The sequence below is a fragment of the Macaca fascicularis genome, chromosome X (genome assembly GCF_037993035.2).
Source record: "Macaca fascicularis isolate 582-1 chromosome X, T2T-MFA8v1.1".
NCBI lineage: Eukaryota > Metazoa > Chordata > Mammalia > Primates > Cercopithecidae > Macaca > Macaca fascicularis.
The window spans coordinates 130,670,533-130,690,424 of NC_088395.1; the positions used below are offsets into that span (position 1 = coordinate 130,670,533).

At 39.4% G+C, this 19,892-nt stretch overlaps 1 protein-coding gene across 4 annotated transcripts in view; it reads right to left on the reverse strand.

Moving 5' to 3' along the window:
• TENM1 (teneurin transmembrane protein 1) overlaps nt 1-19,892 on the reverse strand; it is an 845,979-nt gene that overhangs the window by 59,904 nt on the left and 766,183 nt on the right. The gene's annotated exons all lie outside the window — the stretch shown is intronic.

The following is a 19,892-nucleotide window of genomic DNA, read 5'->3' on the forward strand; positions in this document are numbered from 1 at the left end:
GAACAGCAACACACTATTGTTGGTCTTCTGTATCTTAGATACTTCTGTATCTTAGAGAGCTTCAGGTTCACCTCAGGTCATGGCACCTGCTGAGCAAAATGTGTGGAAGACAGAGTGGTTCAAAAGCAGGTTTGCAAGCCTTGCATCTTGTGACTTGCCCTGAACTTTGAAGATGCTTTTCCTCTGGTGCTTAATAGTTTTAATAAGAGCTAACGTGCCATTGTCCTTTGTGTGGAAAGAGGACACTGCTGAGGGAGTTTTATTTATGTGATAAATTATGTTTTCGATATAGCATTGAGCACGGTACTTGACTTTTATTTTAAGGCCCCTGACAACTCTGGCTATTTGCTTGTGTGCAGACATTTCAGCAGAATTTGGATATGCTGGAGCTGAAGATGTTGGCCTGCTGTTCTCTACTTACATAAACAACCTGAGCTGTCACTTTGGAGGGAGCAATGGAAATATCTCTGATAACAGGTTATTATATTGTGATTTTACCTAAGAGATGCAAGCCTGAAAAACGCAGTTAAAAAAAGGTTTAAATAAATTTGGAGAAAGGATACAATATTTAAATGAACTCTGTGGATAATCTCATTGCATTGTTTCTCCCAGTTTATCATTTTGTTAAATTTGTTTTCTTATATAATAGACTTAAGAAAACTGATAGATGTGTTGGAAACATGAATATCTTGATAAAAACAGAAGTCATTAGTCAGAAGAAAAAATTCATGACCAAACTTGCTTCAAAAATCCTAGGACACTGCTTTCTTCTTATGATGTATCAGCTTCTTTCCTTTTGATTTCCCACTTAGCTGGGAGCCTTTTTGTTTTGTCCTGGGAAAGTCATATTCTTCATAGTGACCTAGATAAACTCTGTCTTCTTTCTTATCTACTCTAATATTTATTTGTGTGTGTGTGTGTTAAATTTACCCACTTGGAATGGCTGCAGGCCACCCACTGAATGAGCTGCTTTTTTACTTCTTGATTTCAAAGAGATGGAGGATGATCTAAAATCTTACATTCACAGATGTATAAAACTCATACTGCATTCCAGTCTCAGCTCCATAGTCATCACAACACTATATGAAAGTAGAAAGAAAATGAAATATTTGGGGCACCATTCAATGACTATAGTGAACATTTATTAAGTGATCTAGATAGAGCTTCACATCAGCATTAGGGAGACAAAACATTCTGTGAAGGTCACAGCAGGTTAAGATCAGTCTCTGGAACATATGTTTGCTATAGCCCATCACACTCACCTACAGATCGATATATGCCTCTCTGTAAAAGGTACACTTATGTGAAAAGGACAGAAGGGAAGATTATACAATTTCTCTATCAGTTCTAAACTTCTTCTTGGTCCTTTTTATTCTAGTTTTGTAAGCTATCAGTTCAATTCTCTTTTGTGAGTAGAAGGTCAAATACTACTACTACTGCTATTACTAGTAATAGTAATAAAAACAATGATAAAATAATAATCTATTGAACACTTATGAGCCAAACACTTTGCTAAGTGATTTATGCATATTACCTAATTGAATTCTCACAAGCTCCCTATGGGGAAAGAAACATTATCACCCCCATTTACAGATACAAAATTTTTTCCCAGGGGCACACACCTAGCAAGTGGTGGATCCAGGATTTAAACCCAAGGCAGTCTATATTCCCATACCATTAAGCTTTACTAACTTTACATATTGGTATAATTACAAAGAACAGTCTACCCTAAAGGCCTGATTTTATCTCTTGCATCCTCTATTAAAGGATTAGAGAAAGGTTTGGCTCTTCTTTGCAGTTCCAGAAGGTGTTTTTCTGCGTTTGACAGAGCCAGGAGACTAGGTCTGGGCTGCATAAGCAATAAATAACATTATGCAAAAATGCATTTGAATTAGAGACTGACAACCACAGATATTACAAAATCAGAAAAACCACCTTGCAGACTTATTTGGTTCTCGTGTCCTCCCATTTTAGCAAGTGTATGATGAATCAACAGAAAATATGTCATGAAGATGCCAATTAACATGTTACATCATCTCTTTTATTTGTAAAGCACTTCATACTTTTCCAAGTGCTTTCACATTAAAAAAGAGAGGCCACTTAATCAACAATTGGGTCATTTATTTAATTAGCCTTCATAAGGAGGAATAAATAACCAGCTCCAAAATTCTAGTGTCAGTTTTTTACATCTAGTACTGAATCCAAAATCATAGAGAACCTTCATTTGGGTCACGAAATAGACAAAAATGATTTAACATTTTTTTTTCTGTATTACCATCTTTCAGAGGAGAGCAGAATGATTCAGAACGAAATGTTATTTTTCTAAAATATAGACCTGGTAACTACAAATCGTGTTTATTTAGCATTATTATGTAATTTTCAGCCATAAACTCTAATGGATCTCTCATTTACAGGTGAGTAATAATGTGGAGAGCCACTAGGGACTCCGAAAAAAGCCTTTTAAATGACTTTTGGTGCTGTTGTCAAATCAGAGTCTAAACAACTCTTCCTGCCATCTCATGCTCTGTGACAGCATAATTTGATTGCTATGTAGGCTGAAGTTTGTGCCACTTTCCTTCCACATGCCTACCTAACTGATGTGGCAAATGTACATATAAAAGCCAAGGTTACATGTAATGCCATATGGTCTCTTTTTTCAGTTCTGATCAGCTCCAACAATTTATAGTTGCAAGTGCCTTTCAAAAAAGAAACTTCCTTCATATGTGTTTTCTCATTTAACTGACATGACCTCCTTAGGAGACATTACATGTTTTTATCACACTTTTTAGTGGTGGAGAAACTCAGGCTCAGAGACCTTAATTAACTTGTCTGAGGTCTCACTGCAAATAAATGGCAGAATATGGACTCACACCCAGGATTGTCTATGCTCCTTCTACTAGAACACTCTAACTTAGTCAAAGGAAAATAGGTGAATTAGGCAATTGTCCAGAGAACTTTGGTAAAACATGCCTCTGTACTCCTGAAGAAATATGAATAATTGTTCCAGGCTTATAAACATGCCTGGTAGAAAGTTTGCTCATTTTTATTCAGTAGTCATCACTTTCTGATTTAAATACTTTCACATTTAAGGTAATTGACATATTGAGGTCTTTGAGAAGAGTGTGGCTAAGTTAACAATGCCTTCCTGCTATGGTTGATGTAGATTGAGCTCCCTCTTTATCTTGTAGGAACTAACACTTCCCCCAGCACTCCCATTTCTGCATTTATAATATGAGCCTTTGGATTAGCAGGAGGAATTGGCTGTGACTCGTCGTTTGACTGAGTGCATGTGGCTCAAATAAATAGAACAGAACATTGCTGATTTAGGATGCTTATGTTTGGACTCCTGCAATAGCCAATTTCTGAGCAGTTAAAATTGCTGCTCTATTGTTGTGGTCTAGGCATGAGAATAGTGAAAGAAAATGGGAAAATACACTGGAGGTTTGGTTGGTATGGCTTTTAATGCCATCTAATCTATTAGTTGATAGTTACTATGAAAATGGTTGATTCAATTGGTTAAACTAACCATGACCAATTAGGATAGAGTAAATGTTTGGCATAAGGGCCACCAAATAACTTTTTTGGTTCCATTCTACTACTCCCTGGGCCTCATTAATTTGCTGTTTGATCTTCTGTCCACTCTCTAATCTTCATCTTATCCTTTATTCACCTCTCTTTTTCTCCCACCTATTTGTGCCTACTGCACACTGGTATTACTGGCCCTTGAGAAATGTGTTTTCAAATATTTCAGATATCTAGCTTTCATCTTCCCTGTCTTGCTGTTTACCTGCAACTTACTCTTTCCTTCTACCACATGTCCTTATGTCTGAATTATCTGGAGTGTGGCCAGAGACCTTTTCTTTGCTTTGACAGTGAGATAAGTTCCATAGTAATGGAAACATTGAGAGGGTGTGGTAGGGGTGGAGGTGGTGAGATTTTCATCTTTGGTGGCAAGAACTTTTAAAATAAACTTTCTTTTCTTTTTCCCCTGGGAGATCCCTTTATTCAGCAAACTTATTATAATTCAGATTTTCTTGATTCCCTACAGAGCTTCACAAAACTCACAAGTCTGTCCCTGCAGGGAATTTCACTTATAATGGCCTTCATTTGAAAGATCTAATTCTGTTCTCTTTCAGTGTGCACATGGGAGAGTGATGGAAGTGCACAACGAAAAGCAAGTAACCCAGTTGAAAGTTGAGTTTCAATATCATCTGTATCAGTATCACTCAGGATGATGAAGGACATTCTGTAAACATGAAAGGGTTGGCAAGGGAGAGAGGGAAAGACAATGACAGACGTTAGGCAAGAGTTTAAGAAGGGGAAAAGAAGGTGCCTTTTCTGTTAAATAATTTTTTTTGAGACATTGTTTCACTCTGTCATCCAGGCTGGAGTGCAGTGGCACAATCACAGCCCACTGCAGCCGTGTCCCCTGGGTTAAGGTGATCCTCCCACCTTAGCCTCCCGAGTAGCTGGGACTACAGGCATGCACCACCATGCCCAACTAATGTTTGTATTTTTTGTAGAGACAGGGGTTTTGCCATGTTGCCCAGACTGGTCTTGAACTCCTGAGGCTCAAGCGATCCGCCCACTTCAGCCTCTGAAAGTGTTGGGATTACAGGCATAAGCCACCGTGCCTAGCCCTTTTCTACTTTAAAACTATTGTTTTGTTTTCTTTTTTTTCCACCCAGATTGCTGTAACTTTTCATGCCTGGATGACTATATATATATGTGTGTGTATTTAAAACAACAGAAAATGCTGAACCCAATTGTATAAAATTAAATTGACATGTAGATTTTGAAGAGGAGGCTGCATATTACCCCTTCTGTAGAGCTGTGGTTATTTTATCCGAAGCTTGCAAAAAAATCTAAGGACAAGAGAAAGTTGTTTTTTCAGTTATGTAGAGAGCAGAGGACAACCAAGGAAGGCAGAGGTCTGCTGCTTGGGGCAGGTAGTATAATACTGATGGATGAGAGAGAGGGGAAGGTTTTGTTTTCTCTGTTAAGGAGAATGACTACAGAGAATATTGATTCAGAGTTACCAAAGCCCAAAATGGATGAAGGGATTGTAAAAGAGCATCTAAATTCTTTAACTGAGTTCAAGTTTTCTAGCTAGGAAGAATCACTCCTTAGAACATGCAAATTGGGTTTAGAACTTTTTGTATAAGTATTGAGAAATGGTGGGCACTAGAAGACTAGAGATGGTTAAATCTAATTCTTACTTCAAGACAAATCAGAAATGTGCCCCACAACCTGCAAGGAGGGAGCTTTATGTTGGTTTAGAAAAGATCTTCAATTGTATTATTAAACAGTTGTATTTTTAGCTCTTAGATGAGGAAATGATGTTTACAGATACTGTGAGTAGAAACAATTTTTTTCAAGTGGCTCTTATTTCTTTTTAAACAGAGTTACCAACCTGGTAAGGTTTCTCATGATACCTTTATGGATAAGTTGGGGAAAATATCAGTGAAGAGAGTGGATTTCAAACTTGTTTTGACTGCGACACTCACTAAGAACTGTATTTTACACCATTATCCAGTTGAAATAAAAATATTATTAAACAATACTCACCCTCATTACACATGATACACCTTGATTTTTAAAATTGTGTTTTATCTTTTTAAAAAGCTGGTCATAGGCCATTATATTGATTTCCCAATGTATTATGAGGAATCACAATGAATAGGTGAGAGTTCAAACACATGGATTCATAACCTAACAGATAACTAGTCTACTGGTGCCACAATTGCATCTACCTATCCATCAATTTTATAATGGATGAAGGCATAGAAAGCATTCATCAAATACTTAGGCGACACAAGGCTGGGAAGGATAGTGAAAATATTAGATGATAGCAGAAGAATATAAAGAATTGGACTAACTCAGACAACATGGAATTGAATAGAGACTAAGGTAGGACCCAGCAGTATGTTGTAAATCACTAAGTGCAAGCATAAGATGAGGAGATGGGAATGAGAGATGTGAATTTTTAGTTTTCTGTAATCACATCACATCATATGTGATATAGCTGTGAAAAAATCCCAGTCAACTTTAGCTGTAGTTTTCTAATCTGTGCCCTTTATTTCTTTATCATTTTGCAAAAGTGCCTTTGAGGTCACTATGCAAGCTACCACTGCATGGAAGTAAGCTTGAATAAAGAAGGTTCTGGGACACCACCTCTTGTTTGAATCTGCTGTTTGCTTCTATTTTATAAATTGAGACTGATTTGTTTGAAGTAAATGTTCTGTGGCTAAAGGTTTTTTTTTGTTTGTTTTTTTTTTGTTTTTTTTTGTTTTTTTTTTACAATCAATGGGCAAAAGGAAAAGAAACAATATAGAAAGGGAGTTGTGACAGTTCCCATTCTACCTCTGAGTACTCAGAGCACATATGGATTATTTTATTCATTCTGGAAGCCATGGTGTCTTCCATCCTGGAAGAATGGTGAAGGAACTCAAAACTGTGTAAAATGAAGTATAGTTAAATGAAGTGTGAATGTGACTTAAGAGGCATGAAAGAGTTGTTTTCTTGTACTGAGAGGGCTGTCATGTAGAGGAGGCAGTTTAATGTAGTTTGGTGAAAATAATGTGGGCTTTGGCATCAGGTTGACTAGGTTCAAATTCCAACTCTGCCATTTATTGGTTGTGTGACCTTGACCAAGTTACTCAATTCTTCTGAATCTTGTTTTTCATATGTATTAAAAACAGGGGAACATAATACCTATCTTGAAGGACTGTCACGAGGATTAGTAAGATAATATATATAAACATACCCAGTATAGTGCTTGATTCACTAGTAGATTGATCTCATAGAAAACAGATTAAATTTATAATTCAAGAAAGCCTGAACAGTTGCAGTAAGACTGGATGGTGAAAGTTAAAGGAAGACAAAAAGTTAAAGGGATCCAAGAAGAGCTTGTCGTCAGAGGCATTCAAAGATGGAATGTGCTGCCTGGGGGAGGTAGTAAATTCCTTATCACAAGAAGCATTTGAAAATAGGTTGGATTGTTACTACATGGTCAGAATATTCTGGAGAGAAGTCAGGCATCAAATGACTGAGAAGAGTAAGATTCCTAGTGGACTAGTTCAATAGATGTAATATATGAGTACAAAGTTTGCTCCTCCAAAGAATGTTACCTTCCTTCCTGCGCAACTATGGATGATGCTTCCCCTACCCCGTTATACCCATCTGACAAATGGGTGCTATTGGAAACCAGTGGGAAACATTGGAAACCAGTGGGAAACATACAAATCATCCAGTAAGCACTTATGAAGCACTGGCTGTGTATCTGGATGCTCTAGACAAACAGCTCCAAGTGTGTACCTTATGGGCAGTAGGTCAACAGGATTTCCTATGCATGCAAAAGGTCCATCTTGCTTGTGTATCTCCTATTGGGCTGACTTTGGGAAAAGCATTAGGCTGGCTCCAAGGCGTAACTTGCTATCCCATCAAGAAATTTGCTCTAACTCCCAATTCCATTCTAGTCAGGCATCAGATGGAAGTGAGTTACCAGAGCAGGATGATTCAAAAGCAGCAACAGAAATAAAGCACCCAGTCTCTTGATAATCAACTTATCTCCTGAAGTGAGAGGCCTGGTTGCTTATAGCAGTGCTTACAAAGGGCAGTTATGCTTCAGAGTTTGTACTGAGAGCTCAGTTTCAGATTTCAGTAAATCAAAAAAAGATATTGATTTTGAACAAATGGATGATTTTATTGTCAAAGCAAATTTCATTTCCTGAGACGATTAGGTTTTATTAAACTCTTTCCTAACTGCCACTAAACACACATTCTGTGAATAAACAGCATATTCTTCAACCAAGTGGCATTTGTCATTCAGCTAAATACAATGATATTTGGTCATCTCCAGAGGCTGGAAAAATGCACACTTGGGTTCAGAACGTTTGTGCCAAAATCTTAGTTATATCACTCAATAACTCTATGGCCATAGCACAATATGTAATCCTTCTGACTAACAGTTTTCTCCTCTGGCAGATGGGGATAATAATACCTACCTCTCAAGGGTGGTTGGGTTGTGTAGATAAAATGGAAGAGTGTAAATTAGATTCTTAGCATAGTTCCTGGCACATAATGAGCTCTCTATAAGTGGTAGCAGTTATTCTTAGGCTTACTATAGGACTTAATGATTTGCTAAAGATTAGGACAAGCCCTGAGAACTGATTCTTCTTTGGGCTTAGGTTTGCCACAGAAAAGTGCAGAAGATGAAGGCAAGTAAGATGAAGAGGACCATTCTCTCACATCACTTTCTAACCTCCATAGGTACTATGCTAGCATAGATGGGCCTTTCTTTGTTGGAGATCTTTTGGTTTTGAAATGCTGGAATGCTGGAAAGGTAACAAGAAACTTTAGATATTTGGTTGTATTTCTGTGGAGACACCTTTGTGGAGTTGGAAGGAACTTTGAGAAAACAGTTGGTCCATTTTCCTGGCTCCAGAGAGGCCTGTATGTCAATCATTCATAGATTATTGCTATCCAATATTTGCTTGAAAAGTTTCAAAAGGTGGGAACTCCACAATTTTTTTTTTTTGTAATATATGATGCTGCCACATAGTGTTAGAAACAGTAAGCTTTTCTTTTTTTTTTTTTTTTTTTTTGAGACAGAGTCTCGCTCTGTCGCCCGGGCTGGAGTGCAGTGGCCGGATCGCAGCTCACTGCAAGCTCCGCCTCCCGGGTTCACGCCATTCTCCTGCCTCAGCCTCCCGAGTAGCTGGGACTACAGGCGCCCACCACCGCGCCCGGCTAATTTTTTGTATTTTTTAGTAGAGACGGGGTTTCACCGTGTTAACCAGGATGGTCTCGATCTCCTGACCTCGTGATCCGCCCGTCTCGGCCTCCCAAAGTGCTGGGATTACAGGCTTGAGCCACCGCGCCCGGCCAGAAACAGTAAGCTTTTCTTAAGGTCTGATTCAAATCTTCATGTTGCAGCATAGGCCTCTATTTTCTCTCCCGTCCATTCCTGTCAGCAGAAACAATGCACTCTCATTTAGACATTTGTCTGTGCCCTCACCCATCAATATATTTTGATTTACTGAAATATGAAACTGAGCACTGTGTAAGCTCAGCTGGATCACTGTAAGTACTACTATAAACAACTAGCGCTTTGCTCTTGGTGGGTGTTATGAAGCTCCCTGCTCAGCTTTCTTCTCTCTAGCTGAAGATGGCCCATGTTCTTAAGTACAGTCATGGGAAACATGGGTTGCCAATCTGTCACACTTGTCTAAACAGATGGGAAGCTCTGGTCATAATGGCTGAGCATCTAGGAAGCTGTGCCACAGACAGGCTTTCTCCTGGTAAACTCTCTGTCAACTGACCCATCAATTTCATTTGGTGTGCTCCAGCTTTAGTCCACCTGTGCCACACCTGGGTGCTGATTTTCCCACACCTGGGAGCTGATTTGTTTCAATGCCAAAGCCTCTTCTTTCCAGCCAAACATCTCAAAGAAGTGATGTATTTTCTGTTTCTCCATTTCCTTACTTCCTACTCTGCCACTGGTATCTGACTCTCATTAATTAGCACTCTATCAAAGGCACTCTTATCAGAGGTTTTAATGCTGTGAAATCTGATGGCTTCTTTAAAAAGCACCTCATTTTTCATGATCCCTAAGCAGCATTTGATACTGACCATTCCCTTTCTCTTGAAAAGCTTGCTTCTCTTGGCTTTTTTGACACCTTCATGGTTTTCCTTCTAATTGCCAGGTCTCCTTCTCTCAGCCTCCTTTGTAGGCTCTCATTCCTCAGTCTTTTCTTGAATACTGGTGTTCCACAGAGCTTGGTCTTAAGCCTTCTCCTCTTTTTTATACTACGTACCGTCCGTGAGAGAGCTCATCCACTCCCCTATTTACCATTGCCATGTGTAAACTAATAGCAATCACAACTCTAATATGTAGTTAGACCTCAAGCTTTAAACCTGTATCCAATTTCCTGCCAGATATCCCTATCTAGATGCCACACAGGCACTCAACGTACCCCAAACTGAACCCATCATCCAACCATCATGCAAACCTGCTTCTCTTCCTCTTGTATTCTCTGTCTCAGTAAATGGTACTACCATACACATGTTCCCTCTATTCTGAAATTGTCAGTCAACAAGTTCTTTGATATTAGCTCCAATGTTTAACTAATCTATCTACCTTTCTATGATATTTTAGGTTCAGTCATTCATATTGCTTGCCTATGTAGCCTGCGTAAAGCTGAGCAGTGTCATGGAAAGTCTCATCCAGAGTTGTATCCCAAAGAAATATCAGCTGAACATCCAAAAAGCATTGGAAAACAGCTTAATTTTTATAGCAGCCCCTTGGAAAAGGGCTGATCATTTCTATATTGATATGTTTTGTCCTTGTCATACCTGGATTTCTTCAACTGCCTCTTAAGTGGTCTCCCTGCCTTTAGTGTTATTTTGCTTCACTTGATTCTCCATGCAACAGCTAGAATGATCTCTTAAAACTGATTTCCATGCTTAATACTATTTTTAAAATGCATTTCCTTTCTTTTTTTTTTTTTGGAATAAAGGGAAACTTCTTCAATAGAATAAAGAACATTTACAAAAATATCCCACAGCTAATGATGAAAAATTAGAAGCTTTCCCAGAGCAGGAGCAGGTCAAAGATTTCCCCTCTTACCACTCCCTTTCTTTTTAAAAAAAAAATTTTTTTATTATACTTTAAGTTCTAGGGTACATGTGCAAAATGTGCAGGTTTGTTACATATGTATATATGTGCTATGTTGGTGTGCTGCACCCATTAACTCATCATTTACATTAGGTATATCTCCTAATGCTATCCCTCCCACCTCCCCCCCACCCCACGACAGGCCCCAGTGTGTGATGTTCCCCTTCCTGTGTCCAAGTGTTCTCATTGTTCAATTCCCACCTATGAGTGAGAACACGTGGTATTTGGTTTTCTGTTCTTGCGATAGTTTGCTGAGAATGACGGTTTCCAGCTGCATCCATGTCCCTACAAAGGACACAAACTCATCCTTTTTTATGGCTGCATAGTATTCCATGGTGTATATGTGCCACATTTTCTTAATCCAGTCTGTCATTGATGGACATTTGGGTTGGTTCCAAGTCTTTGCTATTGTGAATAGTGCTGCAATAAACATACATGTGCATGTGTCTTTATAGCAGCATGATTTGTAATCCTTTGGGTATATACCCAGTAATGGGATGGCTGGGTCAAATGGTGTTTCTAGTTCTAGATCCTTGAGGAATCACCACACTGTCCTCCACAATGGTTGAACTAGTTTACAGTCCCACCAACAGTGTAAAAGTGTTCCTATTTCTCCACATCCTCCCAAGCACCTGTTGTTTCCTGACTTTTTAATTATCACCATTCTAACTGGTGTGAGATGGTATCTCACTGTGGTTTTGATTTCCATTTCTCTGATGGTGAGTGATGATGAGCATTTTTTCATGTGTCTGTTGGCTGTATACATGTCTTCTTTTGAGAAGTGTCTGTTCATATCCTTTTCCCACTTTTTGATGGGGTTGTTTGCTTTTTTCTTGTAAATTTGTTTGAGTTCTTTGTAGGTTCTGGATATTAGCCCTTTGTCAGATGAGTAGATTGCAAAAATTTTCTCCCATTCTATAAGTTGCCTGTTCACTCTGATGGTAGTTTCTTTTGCTGTGCAGAAGCTCTTCAGTTTAATTAGATCCCATTTGTCAATTTTGGCTTTTGTTGCCATTGTTTTTGGTGTTTTAGTCATGAAGTCCTTGCCCATGCCTATGTCCTGAATGGTACTACCTAGGTTTTCTTCTAGGGTTTTTATGGTTTTAGGTCTAACATTTAAGTCTCTAATCCATCTTGAATTAATATTCATATAAGGAGTAAGGAAAGGATCCAATTTCAGCTTTCTACATATGGCTAGCCAGTTTTCCCAGCACCATTTATTAAATAGGGAATCATTTCCCCATTTCTTGTTTTTGTCAGATTTGTCAAAGATCAGATGGTTGTAGATGTGTGGTATTATTTCTGAGGGCTCTGTTCTGTTCCATTGGTCTATATCTCTGTTTTGGTACCAGTACCATGCTGTTTTGGTTACTGTAGCCTTGTAGTATAGTTTGAAGTCAGGTAGCATGATGCCTGAAGCTTTGTTATTTCAGCTTAGGATTGTCTTGGCAATGTGAACTCTTTTTTGGTTCCATATGAACTTTAAAGTAGTTTTTTCCAATTCTGTGAAGAAAGTCATTGGTAGCTTAGTGGGGATGGCATTGAATCTATAAATTACCTTGGGCAGTATGACCATTTTCACGATGTTGATTCTTCCTATCCATGACCACGGAATGTTCTTCCATTTGTTTGCGTCCTCTTTTTATTTCATTGAGCAGTGGTTTGTAGTTCTCCTTGAAGAGGTCCTTTACATCCCTTGTAAGTTGGATTCCTAGGTATTTTATTCTCTTTGAAGCAATTGTGAATGGGAGTTCACTCATGATTTGGCTCTCTGTCTGTCTGTTATTGGTGTATAAGAATGCTTGTGATTTTTGCACATTGATTTTGTATCCTGAGACTTTGCTGAAGTTGCTTATCAGCTTAAGGAGATTTTGGGCTGAGATGATGGGGTTTTCTAAATATACAATCATGTCATCTGCAAACAGGGACAATTTGACTTCCTCTTTTCCTAATTGAATACCCTTTGTTTCTTTCTCCTGCCTGATTGCCCTGGCCAGAACTTCCAACACTATGCTGAATAGGAGTGGTGAGAGAGGGCATCCCTCTCTTGTGCCAGTTTTCAAAGGGAATGCTTCCAGTTTTTGCCCATTCAGTATGATATTGGCTGTGGGTTTGTCATAAATAGCTCTTATTATTTTGAGATATGTCCCATCAATACCGAATTTGAGAGTTTTTTGCATGAAGGGCTGTTGAATTTTGTCAAAGGCCCTTTTCTGCATCTATTGATATAATCATGTGGTTTTTGTCTTTGGTTCTGCTTATATGCTGGATTACATTTATTGATTTGCATATGTTGAACCAGCCTTGCATCCCAGGGATGAAGCCCACTTGATCATGGTGGATAAGCTTTGTGATGTGCTGCTGGATTTGGTTTCCCAGTATTTTATTGAGGATTTTTGCATCAATGTTCATCAGGGATATTGGTCTAAAATTCTCTTTTTTTGTTGTGTCTCTGCCAGGCTTTGGTATCAGAATGATGCTGGCCTCATAAAATGAGTTAGGGAAGATTCCCTCTTTTTCTATTGATTGGAATAGTTTCAGAAGGAATGGTACCAGCTCCTCCTTGTACCTGTGGTAGAATTCAATTGTGAATCTGTCTGGTCCTGGACTTTTTTTGGTTGGTAGGCTATTAATTATTGCCTCAATTTCAGAGCCTGCTATTGGTCTATTCAGGGATTCAACTTCTTCCTGGTTTAGTCTTGGGAGAGTGTATGTGTCCAGGAATTTATCCATTTCTTCTAGGTTTTCTAGTTTATTTGCGTAGAGGTGTTTATAGTGTTCTCTGATGGTAGTTTGTATGTCTGTGGGGTCAGTGGTGATATCCCCTTTATCATTTTTTATTGCATCTATTTGATTCTTCTCTCTTTTCTTCTTTATTAGTCTTGCTAGCAGTCTATCAATTTTGTTGATCTTTTCAAAAAACCAGCTCCTAAACATGGAAAGGAACAACCAGAACCAGCCATTGCAAAAACATGCCAAATGTAAATACCATCGATGCCAGGAAGCCATTTTTTGAAGGCCAGGATTTTTTGAAGGGTTTTTTGTATGTCTATCTCCTTCAGTTCTGCTCTGAACTTATTTCTTGCCTTCTGCTAGCTTTTGAATGTGTTTGCCCTTGCTTCTCTAGTTCTTTTAATTGTGATGTTAGGGTGTCAATTTTAGATCTTTCCTGCTTTCTCTTGTGGGCATTTAGTGCCATAAATTTCCCTCTACACACTGCTTTAACTGTGTCCCAGAGATTCTGGTATGTTGTATCTTTGTTCTCATTGGTTTCAAAGAACATCTTTATGTCTGCCTTCATTTCGTTTTGTACCCAGTAGTCATTCAGGAGCAGGTTATTCAGTTTCCATGTAGCTGAGTGGTTTTGATTGAGTTTTTTAGTCCTCAGTTCTAGTTTGATTGCACTGTGGTCTGAGAGATAGTTTGTTATAATTTCTGTTTTTTACATTTGCTGAGGAGTGCTTTACTTCCAACTATGTGATCAATTTTGGAATAAGTGAATGTGGTGCTGAGAAGAATGTATATTCTGTTGATTTGGGGTGGAGAGTTCTGTAGATGTCTATTAGGTCTGCTTGGTGCAGAGTTGGGTTCAATTCCTGGATATCCTTGTTAACTTTCTGTCTTGTTGATCTGTCTAATGTTGACAGTGGGGTGTTAAAGTCTCCCATTATTTTTTTGTGGGAGTCTAAGTCTCTTTGTATGTCTCTAAGGACTTACTTTATGAATCTGGGTGCTCCTGTATTGGGTGCATATATATTTAGGATAGTTAGCTCTTCCTGTTGAATTGATCCCTTTACCATTATGTAATGGCCTTCTTTGTCTCTTTTGATCTTTGTTGGTTTAAAGTCTGTTTTATCAGAGACTAGGATTGCAACCCCTGCCTTTTTTTGTTTTCCATTTGCTTGGTAGATCTTCCTCCATCCCTTTATTTTGAGCCTATGTGTGTCTCTGCATGTGAGATGGGTCTCCTGAACACAGTACACTGATGGATCTTGACTCTTTATCCAATTTGCCAGTCTGTGTCTTTTATTTGGACCATTTAGTCCATTTACATTTAAGGTTAATATTGTTATGTGTGAACTGGATCCTGTCATTATGATGTTAGCTGGTTATTTTGCTCGTTGGTTGATGCAGTTTCTTCCTGGCATCGATGGTCTTTACATTTTGGCATGTTTTTGCAATGACTGGTACTGGTTGTTCCTTTCCATGTTTAGTGCTTCCTTCAGGAGCTCTTGTAGGGCAGGCCTGGTGGTGACAAAATCTCTCAGCATTTGCTTGTCTGTAAAGGATTTTATTTCTCCTTCACTTATGAAACTTAGTTTGGCTGGATATGAAATTCTGGGTTTAAAATTCTTTTCTTTAAGAATGTTGAATATTGGCCCCCACTCTCTTCTGGCTTGGAGAGTTTCTTCCAAGAGATCTGCTGTTAGTCTGATGGGGTTCCCTTTGTGGGTAACCCGACCTTTCTCTCTGGCTGCCCTTAACAGTTTTTCCTTCATTTGAACTTTGGTGAATCTGACAATTATGTGTCTTGGAGTTGCTGTTCTCGAGGAGTATCTTTGTGGCATTCTCTGTATTTCCTGAATTTGAATGTTGGCCTGCCTTACTAGGTTGGGAAAGTTCTCCTGGATAATATCCTGCACAGTGTTTTCCAACTTGGTTCCATTCTCCCCGTCACAATCAGGTACACCAATCAGACATAGATTTGGTCTTTTCACATAGTCCCATATTTCTTGGAGGCTTTTTTCATTTTTTACTCTTTTTTTCTCTAAACTTCTCTTCTTGCTTCATTTCATTCATTTGATCTTCAATCACTGATACCCTTTCTTCCAGTTGATCGAATTGGTTACTGAAGCTCATGCATTTGTCATGTAGTTCTCATGCCATGGTTTTCAGCTCTATCGGGTAATTTAAGGACATCTCTACATTGGTTATTCTAGTTAGCCATTTGTCTAATCTTTTTTCAAGGTTTTTAGCCTCTTTGTGATGGGCTCGAACTTCTTCCTTTAGCTTGGAGAAGTTTGATCATCTGAAGGCTTCTTCTCTCAGCTTGTCAGTGTCATTCTCTGTCTAGCTTTGTTTCATTGCTGGAGAGGAGCTGCGTTCCTTTGGAGGGGGAGAGGTGCTCTCATTTTTAGAATTTTCAGCTTTTCTGCTCTGTTTTTTCCCCATCTTTGTGGTTTTATCTACCTTTGGTCTTTGATGATGGTGACATACAGATGGGGTTTTGGTGTGGATGTCCTTTCTGTTTGTTAGTTTTCCTTCTAATAGTCAGGACCCTCAGCTGCAGGTCTGTTGGAGTTTGCTGGCAGTCCACTCCAGACCCTGTTTCCTTGGTTATCAGCAGTGGAGGCTGCAGAAGAGTGAATACTGCTGAACAGCAAATGTTTCTGCCTGACCGTTCCACTGGAAGCTTCATCTCAGGGGGGTACCCGGTCGTGTGAGGTGTCAGTCTGTCCCTACTGGGGGATGCCTCCTGGTTAGCCTATTCAGGGATCAGGGACACACTTGAGGCAGTTTGTCTGTTCTCAGATCTCAAACTCCATGCTGGGAGAACCACTACTCTCTTCAAAGCTGTCAGACAGGGACATTTAAATCTTCAGAGGTTTCTGCTGCCTTTTGTTTGGCTATGCCCTGTCCCCAGAGATGGAGTCTACAGAGGCAGGCAGGCCTCCTTGAGCTGCAGTGGGCTCCTCCCTGTTTAAGCTTCCAGGCCACTTTGTTTACGTACTCAAGCCTCAGCAATGGTGGGCACCCCTAACCCAGCCTTGCTGCCACCTTGCAGTTAGATCTCAGACTGCTGTGCTAGCAATGAGGGAGGCCCCGTGGTCGTGGGACCCTCTGAGCCAGGCGTGGGATATAATCTCCTGCTGTGCTGTTTGCTAAGACCCTTGGAATAGTGCAGTATTAGGGTGGGAGTGACCTGATTTTCCAGGTGCTGTGTTTCATGGTTTCCCTTGGCTAGGAAAGGGAATTCCCTTACCCCTTGAATTTCCCGGGTGAGGTGATGCCTCGCCCTGCTTCAGCTCTTGCTGGGTGGGCTGCAGCCACTGTCCGGCACCCACTGTCTGACACACCCCAGTGAGATGAACCTGGTACCTCAGTTGGAAATGCAGAAATCCGCATTTCCCTTCTTAATGCTGTTATTGTCTCCTCATTGTCCAGTATAAACTTCATTATGCTTATAAGGCCCTTCACCATTTCACCCTCACTTACCTTTCTAGCTTCATATCTCACTACTCTTTCATATTCTTTTCGCCATTATGTCCTTTTGGTTCAGGTATAGATGTTAACTGTACCTGTTGAGCCCTTCCTATGCATGTTCCAGGAGCACACAGTCTACTGTGGGAGACCAGTTGGATGCACAGTTTGCCAACAAAGATCAAATTACATTTAAGCATGGTGATACTAAATTCCAGTAAGGGAATGAAGCAACAGTGAGGACTAGAGCCATCAAGGAAGGTTCCCATGGAAGAGGTGAGGTGTGAGGAGGATGGAGAATGGGATTTGGACTGGCAGAGGTACTTTCAGACTGGGGGAAAGGGGCCACGAGAAGTAGGCCTCTAATAAAGGTAGAGGGTAATAATCTGGACACTGATCAATATAGTATCCTTGTTCTGAGCCAGTCTGGGTGGACAAATTGGAGTTACTTTTTAGTGTGTCTCAGGCACAGAACAGGAAATGGTGGATAGCAGCAGAGTTACTGGCCAAATAATCTGTACATAAAACCTGCTTTCTTTCCTGGTAAATCCTGCTGGCTTCTACCATCCCCTTCTCATACCACACAACCTCCCTTGCCTCCAAAAGATTTTACTGTATCTCTAAAGCTAAAGTTGTGTAAAGAAAGGGGAAAGAGGGTACTTCAGAGAAACTGAGGCTTGGGATGAAATGCCATAGAGAAAAGTTTCTGTCTCCTGGTTACCAGGGCTTCTTTTCAGTGGGCTGCATTGTACATCCCAACCTGAAAAGGGTGAGGAGATTTTATAGTGGGAATTATGTTTGGAAAGTGTCATGTGAAAAATAACCCATCTCATGGTGATGATGATCATATGTTCGCTCTACTAAGACAAAGAATTCTCTTTCAACATAACTTTTCTACACAGAAACAGAAAAGTTGTTTAGAGTTGACTGATTGCAATACTAAGTGCCCTGTTTTAAGTTAAAAATATCCCACAAGTGAATCATACATGTGCATCTTCTCTCTCCCCCCTCCTCTATACAAATACATTCACACCCTTCTTTATTGCCATAAATAATGCTCCTTTTCCTTGCCTTCTGCAGCATTTTGAATCATGGAAAGTTAGACTATTCTAGGACTTGATAGCCTGATCCATTCAAATCTCTATTAAAAAGGGTTTGTTCATTTTGTCAGTTTTCCAGGCCCAACTCCCCATTTCACTTTTGTAGTTGACTATATATGAACATTTCTTGAGTTTCTGGGGCAGGGCAAGGGCACACAGAGAAGAAGAAATCCTAAATAAGCTAGTGTTTTATAGAGATGTATGCTCAAGGTGGGTGGAGGTGGCAGGAGATCTTAGGGTCAATGACTAAAGCAAGGTTTCTTAGGGGTGTGTTCCTTTTACTTACTAATATGGTTTTGCTGTGTCCCCACCCAAATCTCATATTGAATTGTAACTCCTACAATTCCCACATGTCGTGGGAGAAACCTGGTGGGAGGTGATTGAATTATGGGGACGGGTCTTTCCTGAGCTGTTCTCGTGATAGTGCATGAGTCTCATGAGATATAATGGTTTTAAAAATGGGAATTTCCCTGCACAAGCTCTCTGTTTGCTTGCCGCCATCCATGTAAGACATGACTTGCTCCTCCTTGCCTTCCGCCATGATTGTGAGGCCTCCCCTCCGTGGGGAACCGTAAGTCCAATAAACCTCTTTCTTTTGTAAATTGCCCAGTCTCGGATATGTCTTTATCAGCAGTGTAAAAATGGACTAATACATTTACCTTGTTTTTCTAGGTTTTAGGTGGTATGACAAATGAAGCAACAGGAATATCATAACTGTGGGGGACACTGCTCATTGCCTCCCCAGTAGAAACCCTTTACTCCTTGCTAACAGAACTCTGATTTTGGTTTAAGAATCAGGTAGCAATGTGCTCAGGGAAGGGGACCCACTTCTAGAGGGTCTGAATCCACTATGTAATCCCATTTCCCCTTTGCCAGTGACCGGTGAAGGCATGGGCATGTGATTCAATTCTGGCCAATGTGACACAAGAAGGAAATCTGCTGGCATCTTTGCTATCTTTGGACCTCTCATTATGTGAGATAATTAAACGTTGTTGTTTAAACAACTTTTAGACAAGTATTTTATTACTTGCAGCCAAGACCATCCTCTCTGATATGCTAATCAATTTGAAAACTCTCAACATCCACTTTAATTTTTTTGAAAATATTATTTAATAATCTACTTTATTAGGGTCACAAATTTATGGAATGTTAGAGCTGGAAGGTTTGAGGACTGTCTAATCTATTTCCTTCATTTCTTGTTTCTGCAGACTAAGAAAGTCAGACATTGAATGTTGGGACTATGCTGTATGCTCTATAATCTCTTTAAATGTCTAACACTGATTTTGTAGAATTGTGGTAAAATCAGAATTTTTGACCCAGATGAGAGCTACACTGAATTTTCTTTTATCCTCACTGGCTTAAAAAACAAAAACAAAAACAAAAACAAAAACAAAACCCAAACCCCAAAAAACAGATTTCCTAAATAACAGTAAAATAGATCTCAGAGGGGATATTGCTTTTACTTAAGAAAACTTCCAAACATCCTAGAAATAGCTATTTATATACACGTGAATAACAACATGCTCATATATTCATTAAAAAAGATGTCTAAAGAGCCGTCATAGTCACTATTTTTCTAAATTTCAGTCACTGTTTCATTTAAAAATAATAGAATTACATATCTTAGAAATATTCAATAAATGAGATTGGCCTTACCTTCTGATTAATTCAAGTTTGAGAGACTTTACTTAATTGTATGTCAATATTCTACCTGACATTACTTCCATCTTTGCTTACCATTTTCTCCCAACTAAGCTTTTCTAATGAGGAAAAAAGTAACTTACATAAACAGAAACTTCTGCTATCTGGTGTTATAACAGATATACCAGGCTTCCATTCTACCTAATTTCTACATGAGAAAATTGTTATCCATTTCCATGATGCCAAATGACAATAACACTTGAAAACCAGTG